The following is a 17,803-nucleotide window of genomic DNA, read 5'->3' on the forward strand; positions in this document are numbered from 1 at the left end:
ATATCAAAACCGGGCTTATTAAGGCTGATTTCTGGTTCCGCGTTACACCAACGCAGAGCCTACGGCGTACCCTCCGGCGTAGGCTCTGCGTCGATTTAACGCGGAACCATAATTCAGGCTTTAGGCGTCTCCAGTGGCGCCACCAGGGGGTGGCCAGGGGTGGCCATGGCCTCCCCTACAAATTTGCTGGCCACCCCACTTGCCTCAATAAAAAAAACAAAAAAAAAACACTTGCCGGTCACATAGATTCTATCGTCAGTTATGCATTTCATCCCAAATCATTTGGGCCAAAAACATATCAGTCGGCGTTTCTTTAAGTATTTCTGAGCCTAATAATAAAAAAAATAATAATAATAAAATATAAATAAATAAAAAAGAAAGAGAAAAAATATTAAAAAAGAAAAAGAAAAAAAATAAATATATATCTTAATAAAATAAATATATATGATCTATATTATATATGAAAAATGCATATATATATATATATATATATATATATATATATATATATATATATATATATATATGTATATATATATATATATATATATATATATATATATATATATATATATATATATGTATATATATATATATATATATATATATATATATATATATATATATATATATATATATATATATATATATATATATATATATATATATATATATATATATATATATATATATATATATATATATATGCCTTCAGTTTTTACAGTAGGCTATAATAAAATCATGTAATGATGGCTTTTAGTTTTGGTGTCCACCCCACGAATTTAAGTGGCCCCATCTGGCCCCCCCCTATGAAACATTTTTGGAGGCGCCCCTGGGCGTCTCCCCACCTCTACTTCCCACCTGAAGATGTCGCCCCATGTCCTCGTATGAAATCAATGCTTCACGTGTGAGCGTGTGTGTGTGAGTGAGGGCTGGATCCAGACGGAGAGCTCTGTCTGCCTCCTCTTGGCTCGCGCTGCCTCCGCGTCGCTGCAGTGCTTCTCTCCTCTCTCACTCTTTCTTTCTTTCTTTGCTTCCCTACAACGCTCTTTGCCTCTTCCTCTTCCCTCTCCCTCCACATCCTGCACATCTTCCCCCCTCTTGCCTCCGCGGATGCCTCAGCCTCGCTCAGCCCCGCAACACAGCATCCCGGCCAATGGTCGTTGCATCCACGGCAACTGTGGACGCAGCGAGAAGGCGCAGCGCTCCTTTCTGATCTGATCTGATCCGAGCTCACTGCGGATTGACTTGTGAAGCGGGGAGCACCGGGGACACTAGGGGACCGAGGAGAAGCCCGAGAGGGGCCACGATCTCATTTCGGTAAGTCCTAGTTGGATACTGAATGTTATCAGCCAGTGAGAAAGGAAGCGCCAGGTTATTCAGTTCGTCCTGCAATGTTGGGAAGTGCTCAGGAAATCCGATCATGACTTCAGGATAATGATTGATGGTTTGGGGAAACTCCTAGTTTGAACACGATGCTCTCATTTAGACACTGTTAAGCAATTATTTACTGTACGGTTAACATATTTGGCTCTTCATGACTTCATGGCTGACCTACATCCACCATTGCTTGTGCGTAAAAGTGCTGCCAAGGTGCTCGCTTCTTTGAGAGAGCAAAAAGGGGGTAGCCTGCAGCTTGACAGTTGATTACATTTGATTGACGAATTTCATTCGCCATAAGGAGTAAAGTTGTTGTTCTTTTGAATATATACTTAGGAGACAAAATTGTGTATTATTTAGTTGTACATGGGTACATGTGTCTCAGATGTTGTTCATGCAACTCATTACTGAAATGCCCATTTTCCAAGTTTCTGGATCACAGGGTTTAAAGGAGAACAGCTGGACTCCATACATTCCCCGCAGCCCTACTTGTACTGTACGTTGATCAGTACACATTTCCACAGGGCAGTTTGTCAAGGGCACACACACTAAATCCAGAACATGATGTGGGGGGGGGAGGCAGAGAGTCAGCCACTGTTAAGCATGCTGGGGGTGCATGTACATCCTGCTCCAGGTCAGCAGACAGGCAGGTACATGATGTGCAGCTGGGGCACAGACATACAAGGCATTTTCTGTTTAGAGTGCATGCTCAACATCACACACATCAATCCTTCTTTGTCTTTTGACCCATGTTGCCTTGAAACCAGAAGACTTTGAGCTGAGACTGCAGATCGGGCAGCTTCCTCTGTGCCAGGTAAGCAGCTGCCTGACAAGGAGAAGGCAATCACATGTAATTCCCCTCAAACTGACCTCTGGTGGAGGAAAACGAGGACATAGATTTGTTTCTCCCACAGACAACAGCTGCTCAATCTGTTTCAACTACCACATTATCCACTTTTCCAGTACTTTAAAAGATGACAGTGTAACACTCTTCTTACCCCTGAGCCACACATCTTCAAGAGTTTCGCTAGATTTTTTTTTTCCCCCCACACTGTCGAGGAATAAAGAGTATTACAAAGGACCTATCACTGTGGGAACTGTCTCAACAGTTCTTGTGAAGTCTCCCTCTTTCACACATACACACCATCCTCTTTAAATTTTCTAAAGATTAGCTTCTTTAATGTCCAGTGAATGTGTCCAGTGGGCATGAAAAGCCTCGTCCTTCATCGCGGACACAGATTAAGCTAATTCACACAGCAGCGCAGGCCTAATGCCTAATCACTATGCTGTGTTGGCAGAACAGAACAGGCTTTAGAGCGGGGTAGCTGAGAGATGGAGAGAGCAAAGGGGGAAGCTAGCCGCTGGAGCCGCTGGAGCCTATTGATCGGACGGAGGGGATACTGGCAGACGTCCACAGGATGGAGTGCTGACGACAGTCCAACAAGCTGCCACGATGAGCTGGCCCGGCACTTGCTTTATACGCAGAGTGATGCTGATGTGAGGGGAGAGACTTTGAGTTGAAGAGTTGAAGTTATCCTGATTGTGTCGGAGTAGGGTCAGAGAGGAATCGAAGAGGGCTGCAACTATTATGAATAGATACTTTTAATCATCAGGATGTGAGAGCTGAGTTTGGTTTATTGCATTGATAGAGCGGCAGATTAAATATGCTACCATAATGTCACCATCAATCTGAAGGCTGAGCCATAAAGTGTTGAGTGAGAAGACTGAGTTCAAGAGAGGGAGGGAGGTTGGGTTTTAGGCCTTGACTTTGGAGGCTATACATTACAGTAATTTTATAATCATATTTTATACTGTACTTAATAGCAAGACAGAGTTTTTTGATCAGGGTGAGGTTTTACGTCATTTTTACTTTCATCTATTTCAGAATATTTGATAACTTGCATGAGGTTATGGGCGTTGAGAATACACAATGAGCATTGCCCGTCCTACAACAACAGGACACATCTCTACCAGATCCACGATTCTGACCTTCTTACCTTTGATTTCTATAAAAAAAAGGACGCTAAAAACAACAGAAGAGGGAAATATTAGCACTTGTCTGTTTCCAAATATTCACTTTGTGCGACGTCTGCTGGCCTCGGGCAGCTTGCTAACATTTGATCCACTGTGGCGTACTTCATTGATTGCATATTCATGGGAACAGGGTGAGTGCTAATTGGCAGCCGCAACGTACCCATCCATCACGCAACTTGATGCTCATGTTGGTTACGAGATGCTTATGAGCTGTGTTGATGGACAGTTTTACAAAGATGCCATTACAGTAGAATTGTTACACAATCACTTACATGTTCCACACCATTAAACCTGTAATATCACTCTTCTTGTCCTCAAGGGGGCTGTGTACTACACTTAATGTGTTCTACCCTGTACATAATAATATTCTTTATGCTTAAGTTTGCCCCTCTGGGTCGGTCGTGAAGTTGTCTAATTATCTGTGCTATTATTACGCAAGAGAAATATTGAAATACATTTATGCTCTGCACCACGCAAATGATCATGCATGGTGCACTGCAATAGTGACCAGGTCAGAGTCTAGGCACGCTTTTTAGAGAAACACAGACGAGCAACATCATTCCAACCACATAGCGATTGCTATGACTTATATATAAAAAGGTCAGCATGTTTAAGAAGCCTCTTATTGGAAGTTTGAAGGTATTAAGAACTTGGAGTCAGCTTCTCGCCTGAAGTAATCACATTACTGTAGCTTTTTACCCACGAATGCACAATCAGTTTATTATGAGAGTTTAAATGTCACCACCTTTATTTTCCAGAGTTCTTGTTGAAAAAAAAATCTCCAATATCTGTTTTTAAGTCTTTTATTTTTCCAGTATTTTGTTGATCTTGATTGTGCTCATCGACCCTTAAGTGTTTTTCTAGTTCCCTTCCTTCTTTTTAAAATACATATGATTTCTACATGTTACATTTTACTGTGCTCTGTAAATGACAGCTTTGGCTTTTACCTCGCTTGCAAGACGGTAATGATTTATCAGCCAAATCTGAGCAAGGTTTGATTGATACGGTACGTTGTGTACATTGCGTGCAGACCCCACTCACCTGCTGACCCCCTGTGAAGTAACGGTGCAGACCTGTGCTTGTTTTTTACAGAGGTGGAAATATGGCTTTCACAAGGTGTAGGATCTCCCAAAAACATTACTTAATTGACTTCTAAATACAGAAACATGTTATTAGCTGCTTCATGGTATATTGTTTTGAATCCAGGGATCCTCATACCTACAGTATGTTGCATTTTGAGCACTAAAATTAGATTCTGATTCGTATCAGTCAATCTTTGCACCCCTAATAAAAACCATTGACTGCACCATATGTCTTGGAGCTTATCAGTAGTTGTGCAACAACCGTTCAGGAAATGGCACAGTTTACTGGTTGTGGATCCCTACATCAACCACTATATCAATAACATTTGCAGGTTTTTTGCTAATATGGTGTCTCTTTGTTAATACTTACCTACCTTATTGATGTGTCTTCATCATCTGTTGACAGACTCATTGTTTTCCATTTGAAGTTAAATGAAGTATTATTACTTTCCTGTAAGAATGGATCATGTATTTGGCACAATATGCCTTTATCCATTGAGTGAGATGCTGAACCCCCCCCCCGCCCCCCCCAAAAAAAATAAAAATCTATAAACGAGGATGTAAAAACATGGTTGTTACCTGTGCAATTATGACCAAAACATGTTCCCGAATTTCAAAAATAGTTCAGTAAATTGCATCAATTTTTGAGAAGAAAAAAAAAAAGTCAAATTATGTCTCCTTTCCTTATCTGTCAGGTAGCTTTTGAAAAAGCTGTGGTCGAACGGCATTAAGTAAGCAGACGGCTCATTCAAGCTTTGTTGAGCACTGAATCTCTCTATCAGGAATGAATCCTACTTTTTCAATGTAGAAGATGAATTGTTCCATGTTGACGAGGCTTTGGACGTTTTTCTCAGTTTTCACTGACGCCACGTGTAGTAAAAATATGTGGCCATACAGCATTGATAGGTGGTAAAAGGTAAAGGTATTCAGTTGCTGTGCATTGTGTTTCACAGTGATTAATGAGAGTGAGACTTTGAGGAGTGCAGCAGGAGGAAGACAGAGAGTGATGGGGGAGATAGCGATGAGTCGGAATGGGTCCAGCAAAGCAGCAATATGTGCTTGAGAGAGAAAAACACACACAGAGAGGGGACTGTGTGGATGCCTACTAGTGTGTCTCCGATGCCGACTCTCCTCCCATCTTCTAATGAGCTCGCTGCAGATGGGACTCCCTCTGTCAGCCCACTTCCCTCCCCTGCCTCCCTCCATGCCATTATCTACTCACACTTTCAAATTTTAGCATGATGAAAAAAGAAGAAGAAATGCAATCAGATTCAATCAGGAAATGAAAGCCAGAAGTAAAGGAAAGTCGGATAAAGGGTGATATGACAAAGAGCATTGTGAGGCAGGTGGCTGACGGGGATTCACAGGAAGTGGTAAACTGTTAAGAAAATGGAGGAGGTGGGGTGTAAAGAGAGGAGTGGAGGTTGAGGAGAGAAACAGGCTTATAATCAGCAAGAAGGGAAACCAGCAGAGAGACTAGAGCTATCGATTTTAAGAAGTGACAGAAAAGTGTGAAGAAAAAGCAACACAACCCAATGTGACAAGCAAAACCACACAACTGAAACATGCTGTAATTATTTTTGTAAAAGTGTCCAAAAATGAAAATACTGCATAATAAGAACTATTAAATATTTCTGCAAAAGCCTTAGAATAAGAGTTATATGTCAGTGGTTGCCTTGCCATGACATTGGGTTTGTGCCTGCCACACTATACTTGCAAATCTGAATTAATAATTGGCTCAGCTAGCCATGCCTGCCAGAACTAATTGAGCATCAAAGCGAAGCCGTAGCTGGAGCACAGATCATTCTGATTTCCCCCGGCAAATATGTAGCCTAGAGCTGGTTTGTGCGTCTATGACTAGCATGGAAGTCTGTTTTTAAGCTGGTGTGCATGTGCATTTTTGTGACCTTTATTACATGAATGACTGTAATCAGACTTCAAATATGGCTTAAGGTTGGAGACTACATGCGAGACTGTCACTGTATGTGCAGATGTGCATGTGTGTGGCTGCATCAAGCACAAATCATTTTCCTGAATACGTCTCTCTGAAATTCTATGACCTGGGGCGGTTCATTGCTTCTTCACTAACTCCCGGTTCATTTCTGTTCAATGGTTTCTGATTTAAACACAGAATTGTGCTCATTCTTTTTGTATGATTTTACATTCTGACCTTTTTTTTCGGGAAAATCGATCTCTGCAAAAGAAAGAAATTTAACAGTTTCTCCTGCATGGCTGGTTGGTCTGATTTTCACAAATGCTGGTTTGCAGCAAGTACTGTCATTTTAAGGTACTTATATGCTGGAGAAAATGCTACTCCTGAACTGAAAGTGTGTGAGAGGAAAAAAAGGAAAGACTTGGTATAATGACATGTTATATAGAAGGAAACAGGGAGGTCTGTTGTTGTTGTCTTCTATAGTCATCTATATTTCCTGTATGTATAGTCTTAGCAACAGCAACATAGTATTATCTCTCTGACTGGTTCGAGTAGGTAATGATATGTTTGATAAGATATGAATGTCTGTGGTTGAATTAATGAATGTGCAGGTATGTCTTTGTTTTATACATTTTTTTTCTTGTTTTATTTTTTAAACACACACTTCATTACTTTCTTTGTCTGAGCACAGCCAGAAAATGCGACATGCAGGTTGGAAACCTGTTAGCTGCTGCAGAATGGAGCTGATAGAACCTCATGACAATGAGAACAAACAAAATACAATAATTGGTATAACTGAGCTCTTTGTTGTAAATGGTGGCTTGTCAAAGGTCAAATTAACTTAGGGAGGAAAACAATTGTTAACATGTCATTGGTTGACAAGGATACATGAGCGTAAAATAGCCCGGCAAAAGAAATAAACATATCCTCAACATTAAAAATGAAAAATATGCCTTTTTTTTGCCAGTATCTGTAATTTGGTTCTTTTTGTGAAAATGCCCATGAAATGATTTGATGAAAATCCTGCAAGATTACTGTTTTAGGGCACTTTTTTTGACCATATTTTTTATAGTAGATAGTTTTAGGGGAATAAGAAGCAAATCACCCCACTCCAGCTGCCCTCTTCTGCAAGATGTGCCTTTTTTGAATGTGGTAGTTCAGCTTTGGGCTTCCATGCAAATTACATTTGGATACAACTGACACTCTTCAACCCTTTAAGCAACCCACAAAATAGCCCCTTGACTTACCAAATGCTCGACCTTGTCTGTAGTTCGACCATGGACAGTTGGTACTGATCAGTCTTTTCAGTGCAATCTCATTATGACTCATGTGTTGTTGACTCACATCAGGCTGGTAAAAAGCAGCAGAGCAGATAGAAACCCAAAAGTAACAGTCAAAATTATGGCTTCATTTCTCTATGGCATATAGGCTCATAAACCCCGCTCTCTGTTGGTCCACTCCCCTTTATACGTTTTTAAAAGCCAATGTTTACGGCTTAATGTCTTAGCCTAAACCCTAAGTGAGCAATGAACTTTATGTGCAAAAAAAACAACATCCAAAAACAAAAATAACAAAAAAATAGTCACACATCAACCAGTTACCGATTCTTTCCCATAAAAAGTGCTCTCAAGCTTAAGGCTGAATATAATGGAGCATGGAACTGGGGTTAGCAGCAGTTGCAGACAGTGATGGATAATGGTAGTAAAGTGTTACTACTGTATTACTTTTTCAATTCATGAGTAGTTTAACTAATTACTAACAGAATATAATTAATAATATTAGTGTTCCTACAAAATAAAAAAAGCGCGAGTGCGACTTTTATTGATTTTTATATGAAGCTCGCAAAACAAGCCATGATGTGGTGCAAAGTGTGCAGGCATACAAAGCAGCGAGTAACTTAGCTGGGAAAACTGAGACGGAAATGTTGGTATTCACTTGTTAGAAATATGTCAATTGCTTTTAACTTGTCAACAAGAAATATGACAGGAGCATTGCAGTCAAATGTAAAAGGTTTCTCTCCAACTGCTGATGTCTGGCACGCTGACAGGAAAAATTCACCACAATAATGGATTATTTTATCTCAGAAGTCAGAACTTGGCAGGACGTACCCAGTGATCCTGTTCAAACACTGGATGTTAAGAAATATTGCTTATACGATGGGAGACCCTTCGTTTTGCATGGTCTGGTTTTGACATGGTAAATGTCAATACGTAATTCCAAAACTTGGAATAAAAGAAAATGGCAACGGCAGGTAGAATGACCTAGTCTGCTCATCAGTCCTGACTTCATTCCCTCAAAAACTGTTCACCAAGTAATCACAACATATTTCATTAGTCATTTTGATCTAATAAAACAGTAGCAATATAAATGTATTTCATGTGATAAGCTGACAGGAATGAGGACACGTGGTTTAGCGGAGAAATGGCTGAATTTATTCATCACCAGACACGTACATACACATACACACACGACAGCCGTCGTGTCCGGGTCTCAGACAGCTCCGTGTCATCACACTCTACAGACCCCTATGCACAATCAGCCCACTCCTTAAATACCCAGGCAGGGAGGAGAGATTGATTGGACACACCTGTGCCCAATCAGCTGATCCAACCTGCGCCACCTGTGCGCTACTCCCCCACAGACCACGCCCACTCCTCCACCCTGCCACACATAGCAAAACAAAAGAGTCATAGAGTTTTGGCTTCCTCATTTAGTGATGCAAGTGATGCAAGATGTGAATTTAAGTAGAGATAAAGATGGCGACATTGGACAATTCTACTTCGGGATGTTATTGTTGCCTAAAATTATCCTGGAAGTCTCAGTGGCTCACTGATACATTTTTCAGATCCAAATGACCCCAAATAAGCCACTTTCAACCTGTTTGCAGTAGTAGATTTATTTGCTTGAACAGATGATTGATATGAAATATTTTATACCCTAAACCCTAACCCAAAACCAATCAAAATCCAAAGCCATCCATCCATCCATCCATCCATCCTATACCCCGTTGTATCCCGTGAAGGGTCACGGGGAAAAACCGGAGCAAAGCCACTGAAAACAAAGTTTTTAGTGGCAGCTCATCAGCTGTCATGTACCGACACTAAATTCTTTCCTAAAGTTGTCCAAAACAGTACATGTCATGTAGTATGGAAAAAGAAAAAGGCTTTTCTTCAGTGCTTGCATCTGTGATTTTCGACACAATCAGATCAGGTTGGCATGGCAACTGTGCCTTGCTGAGAATACTTACCCCCCTAAGTGTTTATTGCTGTGATAATTCAAATACATTTCGGTGATCAAATCCAATAAGTACTTCAGTTCAGAACACTAAAAATGATCATGCTAAAAAGTTTTTTAAAAATGTATTTTTTTTAGCGTCTGTTTTATAATATGCATTTGTCTAAATCTTTACTTTATCTTCACTGCCGAAGTGAACCATAGTATGACTCCAAAACTACGGTGGCCGACAAGGGCCAAACGCACTGCAAAGGCCTAATTAAGGAAAACGGCTTCAAGTACAGAAACGATTCAAATTCACAAACTCAAAACGAGGTACAAAAAGAGGAACGTGGTGCAAATGAAAAAACGTGCTGCAAAAAACAAAGACAAAGACAAATGCAGTATCATCAAACGCGCTGCAAATAGAGAAACGATGCAAAGCACAAAACGATATAAAACAAGAAACCATCTTCAAAAGAAAACGCTTCATAACCGGTTACCAAACCTGCAGGGGGCGCTCTCAGCGTAACAGCTCAATGGACACACACACGGGATGTAGTGAGAGACCGAACAGCTGACTGTAACGTTAAAATATAATAAAGAAACGTCTCGTAATGTACAGCGTTGTACAGTGATATAAACCACATTATATCACATTACCGTTCCCGCTGTATGTTTAAACCATGGTGGTTCAGTCAGCTGTTCGGTCTCTCTCTACATCGTGTGTGTCTGTCCATTGAGCTGTTACGCTGAGAGCGCCCCCTGCAGGTTTGGTAACTGGTTATGAAGCCTTTTTATTTTGAAGATGGTTTCTTGTTTTATATCGTTTTGTGCTTTGCATCGTTTCTCTATTTGCAGCGCGTTTGATGATGCTGCATTTGTCTTTGTACCTCGTTTTGAGTTTGTGAATTTGAATCGTTTCTGTACTTGAAGCCGTTTTCCTTAACTGAGACGCATTAGGCCGTTGCAGTGCGTTTGGCCCTTATCGGCCACCGTACAAAACTGACACATATGATGGATTCAACCTTTCTTATCAATATTTATAAACGGGTGATATATATATATATATATATATATATATATATATATATATATATATATATATATATATATATATATATATATGTATATATAAATAAATCTGTATATATATATATATATATATATATATATATATATATATATATATATATATATATATATATATATATTGATTCCTTTAGAGTTCAGATACCCTTTCTTTACTCTTCCACTGACTGGGCCTCAGGTAATATCTGATCTCCTGCTGTCCCCCACACAGCACTCACTGATCACCTGCGCATTGTTGTGATACTTCGATCTGTCAATCAAACTGTTTTTCACTCCTCTGGAAAACGGATGTGATAGAAACGGTGGCATAGACAGAGACGGGCAGAGATAGGGATCAGATCAATATGGCCTTTTTATGGATTTAGCCGCCTCAGTTTATTGCCTTGCTGTGATGGTTTTGTGTGGGTGTGGATTTGTGTCCCCTTGGATCAATGAAAGAAAATGTAATGGGCATAAAGACAGAAATGGAGGGTCATCAGAGATCAGGGCAGCAAAAGGAAACAGTCGCCATGGGGGAAAGACGACACAGAGGGTGAGGGGTGTTTTTGAAATAGAGCAGTATACTGTAGGTGACATCAAAACAGTAACCACCTGTGGAGCATGGATCAAATGAGAAAGTTGAGAGGCTTTAGCTGCGAGACTGTCCGCCTTTTGTGAAAGAAGAACAACACCTGAAATAATGTTTTGACCATGGGATGTTTTATTATGTTGTTTATTGATGTGTGTTGACAACAGAAGGCTATATCCACAGTCAGGGCTTAGCTCTCACTGTCCACAATATGTGATTTCATTCCAATCCCAAAGCTGACAAAGACAGATTTCTAGTTTATCTACAAAATGTGCTGCTTTTTTTTTTTTTTTAAAGTAAAACTCATGTTGGCGTAAACTGCATATGATCTGTCCTGGTATTCAGAATTTGTATTTATTCCAACTCCTCCTGGCACATCCTTTGTTGTGTACAGTTGCTCGCTCAACAACAAGTTTTCTTTTTTATAACAAAACAGCATGAGAACAAATTTCTTCTTTTGGATGCATTCAGATTAAATATTCAGCACCATAACAACCTATTCAGGAATAATAAGCTATGTCTATGAAAGGGACATGTTTTGTTGTGTCACTGGTGGTGGTCCATGAATTATATATCACAGAGCTCAGCAAAAGGAACGCTTCACATTTAAATCCGTAAGTAAACGGGAGGATGCTGGAAGGAATCTGCAATCTGGAGAAATTCCACAAGCTGGACACCCCGGTTTTACTCTCACCACGTTCTGCAAAGCCTGAGAAGAATCAGTGATAAAAATAGACAAAAATAAATAATCTAAATCCTCTGAACTATGACTTCTTCCTTCAAATTATTCATGATCTCTGATTAAATATTTTCCTCTAACAGCTAAAAGGTGGAGAAGGTGTCATTGTTTCTAGAAGCTTTGTTGATTTAGTGGTTAAAATCAGTTTTACATTCTGATAATGAATACATAAATACATAATTAAATAGAGAACGAAATGCATTTAGTGCTGATGTACAGTTTTATGCATGCAGGGAGAGACAGAAAGGCCATTAGTTTGTTAGTATTATAGTGAACATGTTCCATGGCTGAGAATGCAGCAGAATATTTTTGAAGAGACTTAAATCATGACAACAGAAACAATTCATTTTCCTTTCTTAGATAATAAAGTATTTTGAATGTGAAAAACTGGTATAGGTTGAAAAAGAACCGCAAACTGGACTGGACGCTGCAGGAAGTAAACAAGAATTAATATTATAGTGTAGTGCTGCACCTGCAGCTACAACAACGTGAGATGACGGGTGTAGTTACAGCCCATCACGAAGGGATTCTCACTTCGAACTGAATGCCCTCTAAGCAGAGGGGTTGCTACAAACACTGCAGTCCACATATACATTTGGCGCAAATATTTTACACAAGAGGACCTTCCTAACGCATACACACATTCACACCTATGGACAATTTAGAATCACCAATTAACCTACATTATATATGGTGGGAGGAAGCCAGAGTATCTGAGGAAAACCCATGCAACAATGGGAGAACATGCAAGCTCTACTCAAAGACTTCTGCCAGCAGTCAAACCAGGAACCTTCTTGATGTGAGGAACAGTGCCAACCACCAAGCCATCATGCTGCCCTGATGTGGGACTGAATAATTTGGGGAAAATACCTAATAAATAGCTTCAATTTCATTAGCAAAATAACATTTGAATTTCAATGCTTTTAAAAAAGATACATTCGAAGTGGAAAACTTATTGCACACCGGATTTGCAGAAAGGTGAGTCGGAGGAGGAAAGCTGCAGCCAAATTTAAAAAGAAAACTCCTGCACACCTTCTTCTCACCGTACACTTGTTTATTAGGCCAACGTTTCGGTCAAAGACCTTTTTCAAGGCATCAAAAATGAAAAAATATTATGCCTTGAAAAAGGTCTATGACCGAAAACGTTGGCCTAATAAACAAGTGTATGGTGAGAAGAAGGTGTGCGGGAGTTGTCTTTTTAAAAAAGATACATTAAAATATCACTAGCACTATGTCTGTTTTTTTTTCTTTTATTTATTGAGCTGATGCCAATGGTATTTTTATAGATGTTGATACATGTTTGTGTTGCTTCATGGAGCAGCAAAATACTTCAAAATAATCAAATTTTGAGCTGCTTAAATCATTGTGATCTTCCCAATTGCATTAAATAAAATGGCAATTTTGAAAACTCGATTCATCTTTAAACCCTAGTCTGACCAGACATAAAATAGCCACAACACTCCCAAGTCCTCACCCTCATCTTCCTTCCTGCCTTCAACTCCTTCACATCCAGAGGCCACACCTGAAGCCAGAGCTTTTTCAGTCACAGGTTGAAAGATGCAGTGTGAAAATAGGGCTGTAATCTCCCAGTCAACTGGTCAATTTATTAGACATGGGGCCTGGCTGGACTAAAATTCTGACTGGTCAATTCTTTATTTTAATTTCATCAGGGGGAAAGTACCAAGTTCTAAAGGGGGTGTTTTCAGAGCGCATCTCTTTCGCAGGTAACGGTGTATCTTTGGACACCCCCGTGTTTCTGTTATTATGGATCAGCCCAACCCACTGATTTGAGACGGACAGATTGTAAAGTAGAAGGACGAGGTGATTTGTTGAACTCTATCATCTCAGACATCTGCAGTGTGGCAGAATTTCATAAAAATGGACAATGGAAAAAAGTTTAAGTCAAACTTTCCAAGCAACAGTTTGGATATCACAACTCCACATCAAACATGGCGCAGGCTATCACCTGAAAACGGTAAGATAACCTGCCCGTATGTTTTGACAATATGAACATGTTTTTAGTCTATTAATTGTTTTGTAACTGAAGGCACAACCGCCAGCAACAACGGCGGCATCCCGGTGCTGGATGTTAATTAGGGTTTCCACCCGTCCCTTGAAAAACAGAATCATCCCGTAAAAAGTAAAGTACACGTCCCGTATTGAGCTGAAAAGGGACGCACTTTAGGCCTAGCCCGTATTACTGTGAGAGTCAAAAAATAGTCATAAAATGCCAATGGAAAATGGCATTGAGCTGTTGAGTTCATAAGTTAGTTTGTTCTGTTTAACTACAACTATAGCCTACAGTCATGGCCTTTGAGGCACAAATATTACAAGTTTTCTGTTTGCACTTTTGTTATTGCACTAAAAATGTGCACTATTACAGAATGGATGTTCTGCTTTCTTTCCATTTTTTTATATTAATTTATACAATTTTAAGTTAAGCAGGACAGGTTTCTGTTTAAGAAAGATACTTATTTTATTCAGTTCATTTTGTTATTTTGTATTAAAGTGAATTGCTGGATAATAATTTGTTTTCCATGTGTCCATGGCATTCAAAAATATGCATCTAATTCAATTCAGGTTTTAGTCAAATAGTTAAAAAATCGTTTGACTCACATAAAAAGGGGCTAAAAAAAATTCACCACGCCAGGAAAGGTGAAGGTAATCGGGTTGGCCTGATGAGGTGTCCCTTATTTATCTTTCAGGGAGTTGACAACCCTAATGTTAATCATCTCATTCCGACCCACCTGTGTGCTGCGTAACTAGCATTCTCTCATTCGCTCTCTCTCTCTGACTCCACCAGTCGAAAAACAAAAGTATTTAATATATTGCAAACCAACGACTATAATGGAAAACAAAAAAAACAACCACACAAAAATAGCCAATTAGTCGAATTTTAGTCGACATTTGAGGGCTTCAGTCAACCAAGAATGTATTTGGTTGATTACAGCCCTAGCGTGCAACCACCTCTGCAATTTGAAAAGCTAGTTGATATCCACTAACCACTTCCTAAAAATGTTTTTGTTGCCCAGTGGTATTTGCCGTTGTGCACTTTGCTCATGTGCTGCTCCCAAACCTCTGTGGAGAGGGCAGCGCACAGGCAATGATGTCTCACCTGACAGCAAACCCTCTGTGAAAATCAGTGAAGCATGATACCATGCTTTGGTGGTCCGCAAACAATCCTCTCTGTATTGAGGTCATCAGAATTTAAATTTAGTTATAGATAGTCATGATTGGAGTGTGTAGGACCCAGATGCAGGAGGCAGAGACAACACCCCCCCCCCACTGCTGTGCAGGATTCAAAACCAAATACTTGGGGCTAAATCTGAAAAAAAAAAAAAAAAAACCTGACAGAGAAAACAGTCAGGTGAAAAATGTGACAAACCATGACAAGAAACACAAAACAAGATATACTCAGAGGACTTGACGAGACACAGGTGCAAACAATCAGGACAGATGGGAACAAGGGAAGTCAAGACAAAACTAAAACACAAGGACACAGGCTTTCAAAATAAAACAGGAACATAAACCCCAAAACTGACAAAACCCCCAAGCTGTGACAGAGATACCTGGAAAAAAAAAAGAACTTTTTTTTCCCCCCTATTGTTTTAGTATGAATAAAAATACAGAAACAGAAAAAAAAACACACAACAAATGATAGGGCTGCAGCTATCGAATATTTTAATAATCGAGTATTCTATTGAAAATTCCATTGATTAATCGAGTAATCATATAAAACTTATTTTTGTTTAGTTAAAGAGCAATTATAAATATACATAAGATGTTAGATGTAAATTGACATTACTAGGACTAAATTATAGTAGTAGGTTCATGTAGGTTCAGTAGATTCATGGCTGTGCATTTAAAAACCCTGAACTTACACCAGTTGACCAAATTCACTCCGGTCACTCAAAAAACTAAGGATCTCACCAAGAAATGTTCTTATTTCTAACCTAAAAATGCCATTACACCTGATAACACACATCAGTTAAAAGATTAGGTGTTTTTCCCACGTGTTTCAATTGAACTTTCATTTGTGTCAAGCTAATTTTAAGTTCTAGTTAAGTTTTAAGTTGAAGTCTTTATAAGATTTTGAGTTTTGGCAGTGTTCAAAATAAAATTATGAGACCTGCTGTATTGGAGCACATGTTCTTTTAGTTAAAACTGTAGCGGGAGCAGATGTTTAGAGGAACCTATGAAGAATATAGAGTGGATTGAAAATAAAAGTTAGCACTGAGCTACATGTGTTTCCCGTCTTGGCCATTGCAGACTGCCTGAGCATTGCATGTTACAAAAACCAAACATATCGGCCGCCTCTTTCTTCTTCTTTTACGTGTGTGGTGTCAGCGCGTTGTGCCGCATTAAACGTAGTCCGGGCGAAATACCCTGCTTTGAGCTGCAAAATTAAACGATTCCTCGAGGCAGAGAAAATTCCTCGATCATTTTTTATAATCGGAATCGAATTACTCAAATTATTCGAGGAATCGTTTCAGCCCTACATGGATTAGATGAGCATTGGTAATTGGATTTCACTTATGTAGCGCTTTGACGCTACAAGTCAAAAACACATACATATGTTGTACCCTCATAAGTCTATAGAAATCAATACAATTTCATCTCATCTGTTAACTACTTTTTCTATCACACATGTGACAATCCTTCAAAGGCAATATGGACTTAAGTGTCTTGCCCAAGGACAGATGGACATGGGGACTCTGAGGGCAACAACCGAGCCTCCCACCTACCGATTACCAGCAGCTGACCTCATGAGCCCCACAGCTGTCCCTGAGAGCCCATCATAGTGGCTTTATTTCTGTTTGACAGTTAATTTTTCCTTTGCCCTATCATGTATCCCATATTTTCAGGTAGCTTTATGCCTTGTCCCTCAGATGAACCATGAGGAAAAGCCTGTTTATCCCTAACATCCTGTTATCCTGTCTGCATGTCTTGTAAACCAACGTAGGCTAGATTGTGTCACCCATAGCCTGCGGTGATTAGCTGGTAGCCATTTTTCTGTGAGGAACATCAATTTAATAGTCAGCAACCCATATAGATATGCTGTTATGACCTGTGGTGAATCACAGTAAATGTAGAACTTTTACAGAGATTGGCTATGTCATATGATATGTAATCCATTGAACGTGATGATTTTTACTAGGGTAGTGCACATTCATGTGCTCTGAATCTCTGAGGGGTGATTCTGTAGGCATGCTTTTAGATGGAGGTTAGAGGGAAGAGGCTGTGCACTTTGGTTATATGCTTTCAAAACTCTTCTGTCCTTGCAAATATTTCCGGCACTACCTACTCCACCTTCAAGGTGCTGTATTAAGCAAGGTCGAGATTGCAGATTTCTGTACTCAGAGGTCCTAATTTGTCCTTTTGGTCTTGCAGAGAACGAGCGACTCTGGCAGGAAAAAAGGCTTTTTAAGTTAGTGACAAATACAACAAAAATTGGTGTTATGAAATACTAAGGAGATTAATTTGTCCTTTGTTGAGATCAAACAAAATCCTCAGATTCAACTGGGAGGGGACAAGGGCGCAATATCAGATAAAAGTTTTCTGTGGAAGAAAAAAGTTTTAGACTTAAAAGTAATAAATTAGATACATGAAGTGGATGAATAACTAAATAAAGTGAGATTAACTATGTTGTGACACGCCAAGTTGTACAAAATATTCTTGAGTTAACTGTCTGATTTGCTCAATTTTCCACATGTTTGCTGCACCAGATTTTCTCATAATCAGTATAAAAACTAGTTTTCCCC

The 17,803-nt window shown here is 39.5% G+C and overlaps 1 protein-coding gene across 6 annotated transcripts in view; it reads left to right on the forward strand.

Moving 5' to 3' along the window:
- The first annotated feature begins 1,036 nt into the window (after positions 1-1,036).
- ctnnd2a (catenin (cadherin-associated protein), delta 2a) overlaps positions 1,037-17,803 on the forward strand; it is a 312,351-nt gene continuing 295,584 nt past the window's right edge. For all 6 annotated transcript variants that reach the window (XM_061713369.1, XM_061713373.1, XM_061713370.1 and 3 more), the window contains exon 1: positions 1,037-1,320. The gene's annotated coding sequence lies outside the window, so the exon portion shown is untranslated. The remainder of the gene's footprint in view (positions 1,321-17,803) is intronic.

This window comes from Cololabis saira, chromosome 22 (genome assembly GCF_033807715.1).
Source record: "Cololabis saira isolate AMF1-May2022 chromosome 22, fColSai1.1, whole genome shotgun sequence".
Taxonomy (NCBI): domain Eukaryota; kingdom Metazoa; phylum Chordata; class Actinopteri; order Beloniformes; family Belonidae; genus Cololabis; species Cololabis saira.